This window comes from Mauremys mutica, chromosome 6, assembly GCF_020497125.1.
Source record: "Mauremys mutica isolate MM-2020 ecotype Southern chromosome 6, ASM2049712v1, whole genome shotgun sequence".
In the NCBI taxonomy this organism is placed as follows: Eukaryota; Metazoa; Chordata; order Testudines; family Geoemydidae; genus Mauremys; species Mauremys mutica.
This window is the reverse complement of record NC_059077.1, coordinates 108,018,976-108,033,893: the sequence shown is the minus strand read 5'-3', so window position 1 is coordinate 108,033,893 and position 14,918 is coordinate 108,018,976. Positions and strand designations below refer to the sequence as shown.

Sequence of the window (14,918 nt, the reverse complement as noted above, 5' to 3'; positions counted from 1 at the left end):
CAAGCCTTTTCTTGTTGATCCATTCCTTAAAGTGTGTTGCGGTAAGTCAGGGAAGATGCTTTCACATACACGACATCCACTTGAGCTGCAATCAATAAGCACTCCATAAAAGCTTGGATACATTTTATTACTACCAAGTTAAAAAATACTTCCAGCATTGGCAAATGTATTACTAACTACATAATTGCCTTATTATATAACTCTACTAAAAATTTGCATTACACCCAAGACATGACCGTGAAATATTTTATTTAATAAATAATTTTGAATCGAGAAACCATTGACTTTAAACTAGAGTTTGCTGAAAACGCTAAGGCATTTTTACCAGTGACTCATAATAAAGTAATTGGGTAGTTAGTAAGTAACGGCTTACAGGAGGGACACAAAATGTATCACTTATGTGGAGAGACCCTGGAAGCAGAAAGTTGCAGTTGTCATCAGCATTGTAGGTTTCTTTCATTCTGCAAAAGGCAAAAGGTGTTCTTCCTTTTAGTATAGAGGTCATAAACTATACATTAATCTGAGCTCAAACCTCCTCGATTCACTATGAAATATTTAAAGTTGAAAGGGGGGTGAGCATATGTGAAGCGGGGAGGGACCTAGTTATAGCCCCGAGAGCACAAAATTCAGAACAGGTGCATTTGGAAATTATTTAAATTGCTCTACCGTGTTGTTGTTTCTTCTCTAAAGTCTCATGGTCTGATTCTCCTATCACTTACAGCAGCTTTACACTGGTGTCACAGCACTGACTTCTGTGCAGATACTCCTAAATAATACCAGTGTAAGCAAGAGGAGTATGAAGCCCTCAGTTCCCGTTTCTGGAGTAAAAAGGTCTGATCTTGCAAAGTGCTGAACTCCCTCAGTTCTCACTGGAGTCAGGCAGCTCATTTCTTTGCAAGATTCGGCTGTAATGGGCTCAATCCAATGCCCGATAAAGTCAAAAGGAGTCTTTCAATTTAATTTGATTGGATTGGATCTGTTAGGATTTGTGCACTAGAAAGTAATCACTTCCATAAGGTTTCATTTACTATTTGCTCTGTACATACCTCCATGCTACAGTCCTCCTTTCCCCTCTTCCCTCTTTCATTTCTCAGAGTGTGAATGTATCAGATTCACTCCTCACAGAAACTGACAGGTTCAATTTGCTACTGAAAAGACAAGTGAGTTTTTTCAGAAATAGTTCCTTTGCAAAATAACTTTTTTTTTAAAATCAATTTTTCAGGTAAAGCTCCTTCCAGGGCTTCCGTTAATTAAATTTTCATTCAATTTAAGAAGCATTGTCTTGAAAAGCTATGAAGTAGTTATCAGCAACATCAACTGGAGGGGAACAAAAAGTGCTCCTCTCTGACAGCGAAGAATAAATTGGTTTTAGTTAGGGAGACTGGCTATTTAATTCTCTTCCACCCAAGGAATTTTCCAAGCGACTGGCAAAACATCAAAAAAAAATTAGATACAGTAAACATCAACATGCACTGAATTGCTTCTCCTGAATTCAGTGTATTAGCTGCAATAGCCATCTATGGGATAATGACAGACCAACCACAGAACAAACAATGGATACAGAGAATGTAAATAAAAACCCAGACTATGCTGCCAGGATTTATATCATATCCTTATTTCTGATCACCAGGTTACCAGAGGACTTTTTAAAGTCTTCATCTGCAGGGTTAAAATTGTGTAAGTTCTGACTTATCTCTGTGAACATTATGGCAGTGGACAGATTTATATTGTATCTCGAAAAACAAATCAAGACAAGCCTATGCAATGCCATTCATTCCACCCACCTGGCTCTCCAAGCCACAGCACAGAGATATGGAGAGGAGCTGCCCTGGGAAAACCGCCGGTCAGAAATCATAGGCCATCTTATGGAAAATCAAAATTAATTTTCTTGCTGGTATCTTTAAGTAATAACTATACACATTTAATGCAGTTAAGCAGAAACTTAGTTATCTGATCAGTGGCAACTGATCTGAATTTGAAAATAACTGTGTTCGTGCAAAAGCAAATTAAGTGTGGTTAGTTGTTCACTCACCCATTACTACTGGGTATTGAATATTTTTCTTCAACAAAAATTCCAGAGCATAGAAATAGTTTACGGGGAAATAATTCAGTGTACCCAGAGATAGCTCTAAAACCTTCTGATTTATTCGCATAATTCAGATCCAAGCACGTCTATGAAACAGGAGTGAGCTGGAGGCGCACTCTGGGTATTGGCATGCAAGCAAGAAAGAGTATGAATGAGCTCGAGACTAAGCATGGGGCATCTTGGGTTCTGTTCCTGACTCTGACCATAACTAGCTCTAGGGCTTTAGACAGATCACTTCACGTCTGATTCTTCACTCACTTATACCATTTTTAAACTGGCGTAACTACACTGAGTGGGGGTCATCGACATGATGTGTTAGTCCACATTACAAAGGTGGGCATTTTAGTGTGCTGCTCACTAACTGGGACGTATGGACCCTGCTGGTGTGCACTAAAAGTGCATGTTAAAACAGGTTTGTTTGAAAATGGGACTACATTAAATGCACACTAGGGAATTTTTAGAGCTCACCAGCAGGTTCCACACAGGTCAGTTAGTGCACAATACACGAACTAACACACCATGTAGACAAGTCATTGGATGTATTCCTGATTTACACCTGTGTATGTGAGGAGAGAGTCAGTACCAGTCAAGCCTACGGCATAAAAGGGAGCTAATGTGTACCACTTTCATAAAGTCATTTTCAGGTCCTCTGATGAAATCTTTTATATAAGCACAATATATTAGTCTCATGATATGAGTACACCGAATATCTCCTGTAGCTTCTAGAATTCCAGTCACCTGAACATTAAGAAGATGGTCTTAGGGAGTGTCGTCACACTGAATATTTGTTTATTAAAAATAGAGTTTGGCTGTTTAAACACTTGGATTTTTGTCGTGGCAGCCATTGTCAGTTTTTTTAAATGTGATCCATTGTATTTTGTTGGTGTTATTTGAAAATAATTCTCCTTTGAGAGCATCCCCATAGTGGTCTGTTTGTCAGAAAACAACAACATATCAAAATACCCAAAAATGGTTCACGTGGTACCGTCAGCAGCACCTGCAGCTTGCACACAACCGACCTTTAATTCCATTTTATTGCATCTTTTGGGCCAAGTCCCATACCCAGCAAACAGCCCAGAATGTAGGTCTGACGCTGAGGGGCTGAGAGTGAAGGGCTGCAGCTCTTGTGCTTGCCCTCTGCTAGGGAGAACACCTAGGGGACCCACACAGTCTTAACGTATGCACCCCCAAAACACAGCTGTGTCCTCAGATGCAGGGAGCCTCTACGGAGTTGTGTTACACAGTACATAGGGGGTTATGTCTGGACCTCCTGTGTAGGCTCGCCAGCTCCTATTCCCCGTCCCCCTCAGACAGTGTAAATATACTGGTTTTGCACTTGCCAGGGATGCAGAGATGGAAGGCAGGATTTGTGTCTTTGTGTCTTTTGTCTCAGTTACATAGCAGCTGAATTGATAATGGATCTCCAGCGGATCTGAAAACAGGATATTTACTGAATTTGCAGTAGCCTTCACAATATAATCTCACGACTAATATGTACTATTGGTACCAATAGATTTGTATTCATATTATGCCTCCCTCTTCTTGCTGTAAAATAGGATTCATGCCTTTCAACAAACAGGCCTACTATTTCCTATAGACTGAATTATAGAAAGACGTACACAACATAGGGGAAATTCTGCTCACCGCGACACCAACGTAAATCTGGATTTCAAATGGTTTATACAGATGTCATTGGGAGCAGACTCTTGCCTTATAAATTCCACAGTACATCTTTACTGGACATAGAAAACATTATTTAGACCACAGTGCTTGATCACAGTTTTGTGATTGCACATTTCGTATGCAACTATTATTTATAACCTCTTAGCAGACTTAGTGGGATGAAGCTAAGTTTGTGTCTGAAGTAAGACATCACTCATAATGAAAGACAGCTTAGAGGTAGGTATCCAGCGCCATTCAAGGCCTTTTTTTTTAAAGTAATAGTTTCAAACACTATAAAAAAATGTTGGAGGTTGTTTTTTCCAGCCAGTGTAAATAATTTGGAATCTGCATCCATGACATCATCACAGCTCTTATTCAGCTGCACAAAGACATAAGTGTACATGTGAATGTGTTCTCTTACCATGTTTCTAAAATTCCAAGCTCACTAGAACCATTAATGTGATGAGTGATAGCTATTGACTGTTTAATGGAAAATAAATTAACACACCAGCTTGTTACCAGTCTGAGAACATACATCTATAAAGGAAAAAGTAATTTTAAAAAATCTGCCTGTTTGCTGAGCTTATGGACACAAGAACTTTTCTGATCAAGTTATGAAGTCAAAAATGCTCCAGTTAATCACTTCAGATGTCATAACGTAGTACAGTTGGGAAAATTTGTTTTTGCCAGATTTAGGGCTTGAGCCAATGTCTGCTGAAGTCAATGGATAAACTTCAATGGACAGTGCATCAAGCCCTTAGAACACACTTAAAGGTTGAGAGTGCTAGATTTAGAAGAGAACTCAGCATTCTGGTTCAAGTTCTATATAAGTCTGGTAAAACACTTCTGAAAATGGGTCTTAGATTCCCAAGTTACTTCAGCTCTTTAGAAAATTTTACCCTTAGGCTATTAACTGTTTTGTTTTTCTTTTTTTCATTCCCGTAGTTGTCTTAGAGTCAGAGCAAGAATTTTTAAATGAAAATCTTTACTATTTGTATAATACTCATTTTCATTTGATTAAAACACTTGTACATGTTTTAACTACACTTCCCTTGAAAAACAGCAGTTTAAGTTATGGGGGAAATATTGTGAAATTCAAAAAATTCCTAAAACTTAAAAAACACGTAACATGCTGCTGGTTTCTTCCATCACTGTGGAGGGGAAAAAATTGGTTACCTTTCCAGAGTGTCTTTTCTTTGCCAAGGACAGAAGTTCATCCACAGCGATCTCAGAGAGCTACAGTGTATTGTGACACACAGGATTCCTTCCTTTCCTTTTTCTGGGTTGGAGACCACAAAATGTTAAGCATCCTCAACTCAGCACCTTATATAATTAGGCTTCTCCCCTTTGCGCTCTCATACAAAATGCACATGTACACATGCACTCCCAGAGCCTATCTTTAATCAACTTTTGATCCTTGTTAATGCATTTGTGATATTAATATACATGCTAATGAGCCAAATTTGCACATTATGCAGATTGAAGGGATTGTAATCTTGTATAATTTGCACTCTTCTGAATCACTCATCACATAAATTACACCATCTTAGTCTCCATGAGAAAGTTTTACCATTTATACTGATTTTACCAGTGAAACCAATATAGTTATACTGGTATAAAACTCCCCACATGGACACTCATTCTGGAAATAGAGTGGCTTTTTTTTTTTTCAGTTTATCTTAAACCCCTTCCACAGCAACAAACTAATCTGAAACAGGCAATCTTATGCCAGAAGATGAGGGTCCACCCACGGGGTTGTACCAATATAACTATACCTATTTAAATTCACTCCTTAATTTATATCAGTATAACTTTCCCCAGGCAGACAAGCCCTTAGACTTGCCTCTGAATTTGTCCCTATTTTATATGCATCAGTGTTTAAGTTACACTAAAAATATTCTAAATAAATAAATACAATCAAAATTAAGCAATGAAATGGATTTTCACTCCAGTTGAGAACAACAACAAAAAGACACAGAGTGTAAAGCTTTATTTTCAGTTCTGCTCATGGTATTTCATTTTCTCATGTCACTTAATATCATGTTGTGTCATACAGAGATGAAGCTGAGGCATGAAATCTAGCTCAGTATCCAGATCCAACATCTGATGGGTTTCAGATTCAGTGTTCCAGTTCAGTTCCATCTCTAGTCATACCCTGCCTTGCTAGCAGTAATGGAAAAGAAAGACCAAACTTTCAAAGGTGGCTTCAGCTAAGACGCAAAAATAGTGCCGGCATTTCCCCCCCCCCCCATCTCTGTTTCTGGAAAAGCTCTCCTCTGTGTGTGCAAATGGCTTCTGCACTTGCCAACTGCTGAGCTGCTGACTGCTTTGGAAAACTTGAGCCATGTGGTGGCCACTGCCTAGGGCACATTGAGGTCCCCAGAGAAGGGAGTTAGATTTGACATTCTGGGTGAAATTCACCCCTGAGAAGAGTCAACACAAAGTGTATGCACCTCCTCAGTCCCAGTTAAGCCATGCAAATCAAGGTGCATAGCACTTGTGCTGGCCCTCTGCAATGGGGTGAATTTAACCCATTGCAAAAGAAAATGGAAGGAAGAAAACTGGCTTTCACTATTAGCAGGCTACGTTGTAATGAAGGTAAGGCAGTAGGAGCAGTTCAGCAGGCAGCTTTTCATACAGGATGCCAGCTGATACTTAGGGCACATTATCGGATCTGAATTTTTGGCACATGCTACATCTTTTTATTGATGTTAATTTAAATGCATCATTAATTGCAAGCCTAGCTACTGTGCACATTCTTGATGCTTCCACCTTTAAAAAAAAAATGGGGGGGCAAGCACTCATAGCTCTGAGTTAATTGACACCCAAATTAGGCCTTCATCAACTTTCAAGCAGGGTTATCCCCTGAGGTCACTTAAGATTTTTCATTAAACCATATTGTTCCATCAGCTGTTAAGGTTTTGTGTTTACACAAGGAAAGGAAAACAGAAAAAGGCATTCCAGCTCATTAAGGGCTTCTCAAGCTGGTGTAAATCAGGACTGAATCCACTTTACATCATTGTAAAATTGATGTAAGAGACTAGAACAACTGACAATCCAAAAGGCCTGAGTCTCCTTTCCCTTACACCAATGCCAATCAGAAGCAACTCCAGGTCAACTAGTTTACACTAGTGTAAAATGGTGGTAAGTGAGAGGGGAATCACACCCCATGAATGCATAATTGGCTCTGAGCCAAATCCTACAATAACCACACAGGGCCCAAACACCCCCCTCTGCAGTGAGGACCCACGCTGCAGAGCAAATTGCAGTACAATGGGATGGAAGCAAAGATGGACACAAGAACTCTGGACCCAGATCTATACTTCTCCAGAGGTTTCTTGAGGAGGGAAGGGGTATATTCAGTGTCCAGTTCAGACCCACTTCTACAGTCTATCTTAGGTACTTATATGGCCCCATCAGCAAAGTGTCTGAGCACCTCACCACTTTTAATGTATTTATTCTCCCAACACCCTGGGAGGTAAAGCAGTGCTATTAAACCCATTTTACAGATGAAGAATTGAGGCACAGAAAGAATGATTTGTCAAGGCCACACAGGACATCTGTGGTGAAGAAGGGATTTGAACCCTGTTTTTTAAAGTTTTAGGCTAGTGCCCTAGTCACTGGATCAGCCTTCCTCCTCCTCAGTGAAGATATATAGATATAGATATACACACATGTCTCAGAAAACAATATTACAAGAAAAGCTACTGTGTAGCCCCTGAGCCTGACGCTGCAATCAACATTTTACAGTTCTGATTTTAGCCCCCATCTATGTTAGCTAAATGAGGCATTGCCAATGGGCACACAAACAACAGTCCCTGAATGAATGATGCCACCCAAACTGCACACACAAGACCCTAATTCTTCTGCATCCTGTATCCTAGTCAAAACATAACCTTAATTTTACATTGCTTAAAATATAGCTAGAGCACACAACACACAGCAAAACATGTACGGCATGAAATGAATGTTATAGTTGGAGCTAATCAACATTTTCCAAATTTTTAACAATTTTTTTCCATTGAAAATTTTAACTATCATCTCTGCCTACCCCTGCCCCCCCCCCCCCAATTGTAAGATTTTCAGATTTTCTGACCAGCTATAGAGCTGGCTGGAATTTTTCATTGATCAAAAAAAAAAATCTTTAAAAACAAACAGTAAAAAAAACAAAACCCACAGCCACTTTTTAAATCATTTTTTTCAACAAGCTCTAGCTAAGCAGTGTATTAATGCATAGTATATGGCCAAGCAGAAAGATGGAGATATTCAAGTAGCTGTGGATTATTCCAATCCCTGTGGACTAAATTCACCAACTGAATTTAAAAGCATGATATACATAGGGCCTGTAAATGCTCTGTAGTCTCTCCAGCACAAAATTTCCCAGTGGAATCTCTCTGGGTTAAATGAGACCAGAATTTGGCCCACTAACAAAAAAAAATCACAGTTGATTGGATAAAAAATGATCTTAAAATTAGAATGCTAAATTTCAAGTAACATAGAAGTTTCCATAACCTCTTAAACAGCCATGAAAAATGCAGCAAGGATAGTTTCTCAGGTAAAAAAAAACTGTGCAGTTCTTCAGCTTCCTTAAATTCATTACAATGAAGCCCACTAATAGCAAGATGGGTTCCCTGCCCTCACTTCAGAAAAGGTTAACGATGGGCCAAACCCAGCCCCTCCCCTGGGGCCACAGCAGAATCAGGGGGATGGGGAATGGAGTACCAAAGCATCAGCAGCTGCAATGAAATATTCCTGCTGAGTGAGAGCATTGCTATACTCATAAACCAGGCCATGGGTTATTCAGGAATATTTTATACATAAACTTTAATGACAGAAGGGACCATTATGCTAATGTATCCTGACTTCTTGCATAATACATCTGTCAGAATCAAGGCAACCCAGCCCACAGTCCAGGTGTTATCAGGAACTCAAACCCTGGTAGTGACCACACCCCTATGCACCAGAACTCTCCTGCTGATCTTTGACCTGAGTCCCAGATTTAAGAGGAGAGAGGGTAGGGAACGGAGCTCTGGTGTTCCACCCAGTTCAGAATAAAAGAAACTCCGTGCTCCAAAAATGAAAACATTGGCTTTCTTTACACTAAAGGAAAATTTTAAGTGTGCATCAGTGGTTAAACTACATTGAAACAGGAGGGGGAGCTCTCACCACGTTAGCCAAGGAAGAGAGGAAGCGTAGCTTAACCAAGCCAAGGAGCTGTGTTTCACCATCACCAATGCCTCTCCTTCTTGCTTTAACCCTTGGTGTATGTTATCACCTGTACGGTGTTATACAGCCAATAGACATGGGGACAGTGGTTTCCTGTCACACTGAGACTGCTCGTACTCTGTTTACTGGACACTGAAGGAATGGGAGCAGGCCTTGCATGTGTGGGGGACCTCTGGTTTCTTAGCCAGATGCACTGCCCAGTCCTGCCACCATGCAGACAGAAGCTGGTGTCACCTGCATTACAAGCTGTAGGACTGGAGTGCCTATGAAGGTGCTGACAAATGACAGACACACCTCCACCACTGCATTAACAGTAGTGGACTGCACCTCAGCCCTAGCAGTGGCCTAGTGCAAGCTCCTCTTCTTTACCTTCCCCTAGAGTATATGGTAGGCTCCAGAATAAGCCAGTCAAAACAAGGTAATGACTCAAACTGGAGTTCCAGGCTTCCCAGGAAGGGGAATGAGTTTGAAGCTAAGGGCATAATAGCAATTGTTGGGTTTTGCACTGTGACAGCAGGAAGGAAGAAAATTTAAAGCAGGCAAATCTCAGCATTTCTGCTGCCAATACCAAACATTCAAAATCTTGAGCCAGGTTCCAAAAATCAGGAGAGAGTCTTTAAAAAACTCATGATACTATTTTAAAGTACTACATTTGGGGTTATTTTAATTTGCTTTCAGATACTTTAGTGTACACTTGATTTATGATTTCAAGCTTTTATTCACAACCATAAAAACTAGAAATGTAGTAGGGGGGGGTTTAATGAAAGCTAAGATTCTCATGCACTCCCTTGTTTCCAGCAGCAAGGACTTGGAGAAAAACACCAAACATTGCACGACTTGCAATAAAATCATGAGAGTTGGCAACACTGCAGCATTAGCCTAGCCCAATTACACCCCATCTCATCGCAGTAAAGCTATACAGCTAGTCATGGAGGAACCTCAAAAGATTCCCAGCATGCACATTTATCCAAACCATCAGAGCTTACAAGGAGCCATCTAGCGCATGCAGTCCCCCATACATTCCCCCACCTCCACCCATCAGACCATCCTCTGACAAATCCAGTTGACTTACCCGGTGCTGTCTTCTCATCAGAAGAGACAACCTGCTAATTGCTCATGTCTTCAGGGGGCAATTAAGCAGGGTAAAATCCTGGATATTCTTTGAGGGAACAAGGTGCATGACAGGCACCCATACAGAAGTGAGTCTTCCTGAGAGATTTTTCCCGCTTGCCTCAGAGAGAGAGGATGGGATATGAAGTGACTCCTTTGAGAAAATAAATCAAAATGGATTCTGCCAATTCACCTTACCAAATAAGTTAGGTTCAGCCAATTGGGAACCAGAGCCATTACCATGTGACTTATGTAACTAGTCAAACCTAACAATCCCAGCTTGAAATGGTGACATGGAAATTTGCCACAAAATCTCCACAGCAGCTTCCTATGCAAAAAGTTCATACAAAACAAAATTCCTAGGACAGTATATGCCCGCAAGTCTCCAGAGGGCTAAAGAATGCAGCTGAGGCAAGCACCAGTCAGCTCTGGCACCATAACTGAAATTTTTGAAAGAGAAAGAATCACATATTATTGAAATGTGTCTTATCTTGTATTAAATGGTAAACAGTCCATTTAGGTTTTCATGAGCCTCACAAAGAAGGAGAAGAAAGGCATTGCAATTAATTTTTCTTTGTAATGTCCTATAAACCCCAAACCAATGCAAATCTTCTCTCTGGTACTCAATTGGAGTACAGGTTTGTTTTATAGTATGTGCGTCAGTATTAGAGTTGGTCAGAAAATGTTAGTCAAAACAGTTTTTGTAGGAAAGTGCCATTTTGATTAAACCCAAATTTGTCATGAAGTTGTCATCAAAACTGATGACATTTCCCATAAAAAAGTTTCCAAAATGAAAAGTTTTATGTTACAGGAAAATTTTATTTTAGAAACATTTCATTTCAAAACACAATCTTTGTTTCAAAATTTATTTTATTGTATTTTTCATATTATATTACTTATTTTTATATTATTTCATGACATGTCAGTAGTAATAGTGCACAATGACAGCATATCACATCATGTCAAGTGTTATGACGTATGATGTGGCATGCCAGATTATGCATTACCACTGCAGACATGTCATGAAATAATGTAAAAATAATCATAATCTCTTAAAAAGCAATTTGGGCCAGAAAGAGAGAGAGATTGAGACAGAGAGCACAACCATGAGAATGACTCTATAGTCTGGCAGTTAAAGCAATCACCCATGATGTGGGAAACCCAAGGTCCAGTCTTCCCGCTCCAATGATACTTTCATTATTTAATCCAGAATGTAACAACTTCAACAGGAACATCTGAGAAGCTCCCTAAAGAAGACTATCCCATGGCCAATGATTACTGCACTGTCATGAGAAATGACAAATCCCTGTTCAAAATCCTTGCCCCCCTTAGGTGCGAGGAGGACTTGAACCAGCGGGCTCCTGTCTTTCAGGGGAGTACCTTAACCACTGGGCTAAAAGTTATGAGGGCGCTTCCCCAGCTTCTTGTTAAGATGGCATAGCAACCCTAACTCAAAAGAGAGCTCCTGACTGAGAATCACAAGCAGAGATAGGCACCTAGTGCACAGAGGCATCTATCCCACCAAGAGGGGTGTGGCTTAGCACACACATGCTCCGACCACGGCCTCCCATTGGCTAGTTTAGCTAATATGCTGGCTTTTGTAAATTGCATTCTAAGGTGCCTGTCTTTCCCAATTCATTGTATAGGGAACCCCAGTGCCTAACTCAGGCTTTGTGAATCATGATGAAGTTTCTAGGTGTCTAAAACTTGGGTGTTGCGATGCTCAGAGTCACAACACCTAAAACCCATTGAACATTCAGCTCTGAATGCTTCTTCTCTTTTCTTGGACAAGGTCTCAAACTGTTTTTAATAATTTTTGTTTTGCAGGAAATGTCTAAAATAGTTGTTTTCGTCCTGATTCAGAAAAAAAATTGAAAGTCAAAATGTCCTACAAAAAATGGAAATTCTGAGTTTTGACCAACTCTAGTCATTATGGAGATCACATGGCACTAACAAAATATGACTCCAAAAACTTTCATGAATCAAGGGACAGTTTTATTGATGTGGTTAAATTATTGCTTTAGAAGTAGAGGAGGTCAACCCCCTATAAGAACATTTCTTAAATCTATTTCTAAACTCTAGACAGGCACAGGAATCTCACAATATATGCTCATGCAAGTGCTTTTAGGATTGTGGGATTTGAAAACACAAATTAAACAAAGAACAACAGGAAACATGCTGTTCTCACAAAACTCCATAGTTTCTGTTGCCACTCAGGTAGTCTCCACATTCTCATCAAGGAGGATTTGAAGCACCATCCAGCTCTCAAGCTAAACAAATTACTAAGCAGAAAACTTAGAGTTACACTCCAATGACAAATGGATATGCACCCCATAAATGTATTCCTCTAAATGGAATAAATATATTAACTAACACTGACCCCCAAAGGAAAAAATGCTATTCAGAGTGGAAGGAATAAAAACATTCAGGAAGTTTATTTTACACTAAGTTCTGCCTGCAACAAATAATGTAGAACTGTATTGACAATTTGCAGATACTTCTGTGTTTTTAATTATTGTTAAACACTGACAGTTTACTTGACATTATACAAACTGTAGATGAAAGCACAATGTTTGATCCTACAAACATTGACACATACATTCAAGTTTTACTCACAAGTGAAATTATGTATGTTTTTAAGTGTTTCCAGAATTGGGGCCCAAATCTTTACCACAACTAGATTTAACATAAAGTATGATAGGTGTGGCACAGTGTAGATATTAGGGTTGCCAGGCGTACAGTTTATGACCGGAACTCCCAGTTGAAAAGGGACCCTGGCGGATCCAGTCAACACCGCTGACTGGGCCATAAAAGTCAGGTTGGTGGGGCAGGCAGGCTCCCTACCTGGCTCCCTGCAGCTTCCCAGAAGCGGTAACGTCCCTTAGCTCCTAGGCAAAGGCACGGCTAGGGGGACTCTGCATGTTGTCCCCACCCCGAGTGCCAGCTCCACCACTCCCATTAGCTGGGAACCGCAGCCAATGGGAGCTGTGGGGGCGGCACCTGTGGGTGGAGGCAGCATGCAGAACCACCTGGCCATGTCTCTGCTGAGGGATATGTCGCATCTTCCAGGGAGCCTCCCCAAGCTAAGCAACATTTAGAGTCTGCACCTCAACCCCCTGCCCCAGCCCTTATCCCCTTCCTGCACCCAAACTCCCACAGCCTGTCCCCTGCACCCCCTCCTGAGCCCCATCCCACACCCAAACTCCCTCCCAGAGCCTGCACCCTGCACCCCACACCTCCTGCCCCAGCCCTGAGCCCCCTCCAGCATCCAAACTCCCTCCCAGAGCCCATACCCTGCATCTCCCTGCATCCCAACTCCCTGCACCAGCCCAGAGCCCCTCAACCACTCATTTTGGCCCCACCCCAGAACCTGTACCCTCAGCCCAGAGCCCGTACCCCCTCCCACACACAATCCCCTGCCTCAGCTTCAAACTGCTTCCCACACTCCAAACCTCTCAGCTTCACCCCCCAGCCTGTAGCCCCCTCCTGCACTCAAAACCCCTCATCCCTGGCCCACCCCAGAGCCTGCAGCCCAGAGACTGCTCCCATACCCTGAACCCCTCATTTCTGGCCCCACCCAGGAGCCCGCACCCTCTGCCCCAGCCCGGTGAAAATGAGCAAGGGACAGAGGGGGGAGATGGAGTTAGTGGGGGGGGGACCTCAGAGAATGGGTAGGGCCTGGGTAGGGCAGGGGTGTTCGGTTTAGTGCCATTAGAAAGTCAGCAACCCGAATAGATGTCAATGCACTAGGCCCAATACTGCAACACACATACATTTACATATGCGAGTAGTTCCCTCCCACTCAATGAGACTGCTTATGTACAAGCATAACTTTACTGACATAAGTGTTTTCAGGATCAGGGCCATTATTTGAAAAACCTGCAGTTAGTCTTCTACCAAAGTCATGAACCTATGTTCAGATCTTTACCTATCTTCTGAAGAGATTCACTGAGCCATCTTTAAGCATGCCGGGGTGTACCAGGAGAGAAAAAAGTATAAGCGCACTTAAAATCAAATTAATAAATACATAGTAAATTGACCTGTGAAGCAAATTGCTTATCAGAGTGTAATCAAATAAATCATGCAGATTAAAATCCAACTTTTAAAATCATTGTTAGCTTAGATTTTTGTTTCATAACATTTTGTGTAACTCAGATTTAACCATTCTGTGCGAGGTTTATTAGCACCACCTAGTGCTAGTATTTAGAAAGGGACACCATTTTACTCATCCTCACAAAGCCACTGCATTAGTAATATACCCATTGTCTTCCTTGCCATTGCTAGAAATATAAGATGCAGAGTCACAGACTTCATTTTGGCATCATCCATAAAGGCTGAATGTCAAATTAATAACCTGGATCACAGTAAATCAGACATTACGGAAACATTCTGTCCAGATCTGATCACAGCACTAGCACTGACTCTTTAGCAAATCAGGTTCCTGCCAGACACTGGCACCTTCTCATGGTCAGACTGAAGGCCAGGTAATGGCCATCTCGCCTGGTCTTGATGAAGCGCTTGGTTTCAAGGGTAAGAGCTGTCTTTTTGCTTGGTTAGAATGCATGTTATTTTCTCTTCTTTTTTTTTGGAAATAAACAAACAATACAATAATTATAAGTTAAAAGCAAACAAGAAACGGGGAAATTAGGTTTACTTTCCCCACATTTTTAATGGCGTTTAAACACCATTTAAAATGACACACATTTCATATCTATTGCACATGTCCAGCTGTCCACATGGAGTATATCAGTATACATAGGTGAGCTCACCCCCCATCTCGTTCCCACTCCAGCTCCTTTACATCAGATAAAGAGACTGGCATGGCAGAAAGGGG

The 14,918-nt window shown here is 41.1% G+C and overlaps 1 long non-coding RNA gene across 1 annotated transcript; it reads right to left on the bottom strand.

The window, feature by feature from the left end:
• Window positions 1-240: 240 nt before the first annotated feature.
• LOC123372727 lies at window positions 241-10,234 on the bottom strand. Its single transcript, XR_006580424.1, has 4 exons — window positions 10,047-10,234; window positions 4,925-5,027; window positions 1,047-1,148; window positions 241-461 (listed from the first exon to the last, which is right to left on the bottom strand). It is a non-coding gene; the product is annotated as an uncharacterized LOC123372727 (long non-coding RNA).
• Between the last annotated feature and the right edge of the window lie 4,684 nt (window positions 10,235-14,918).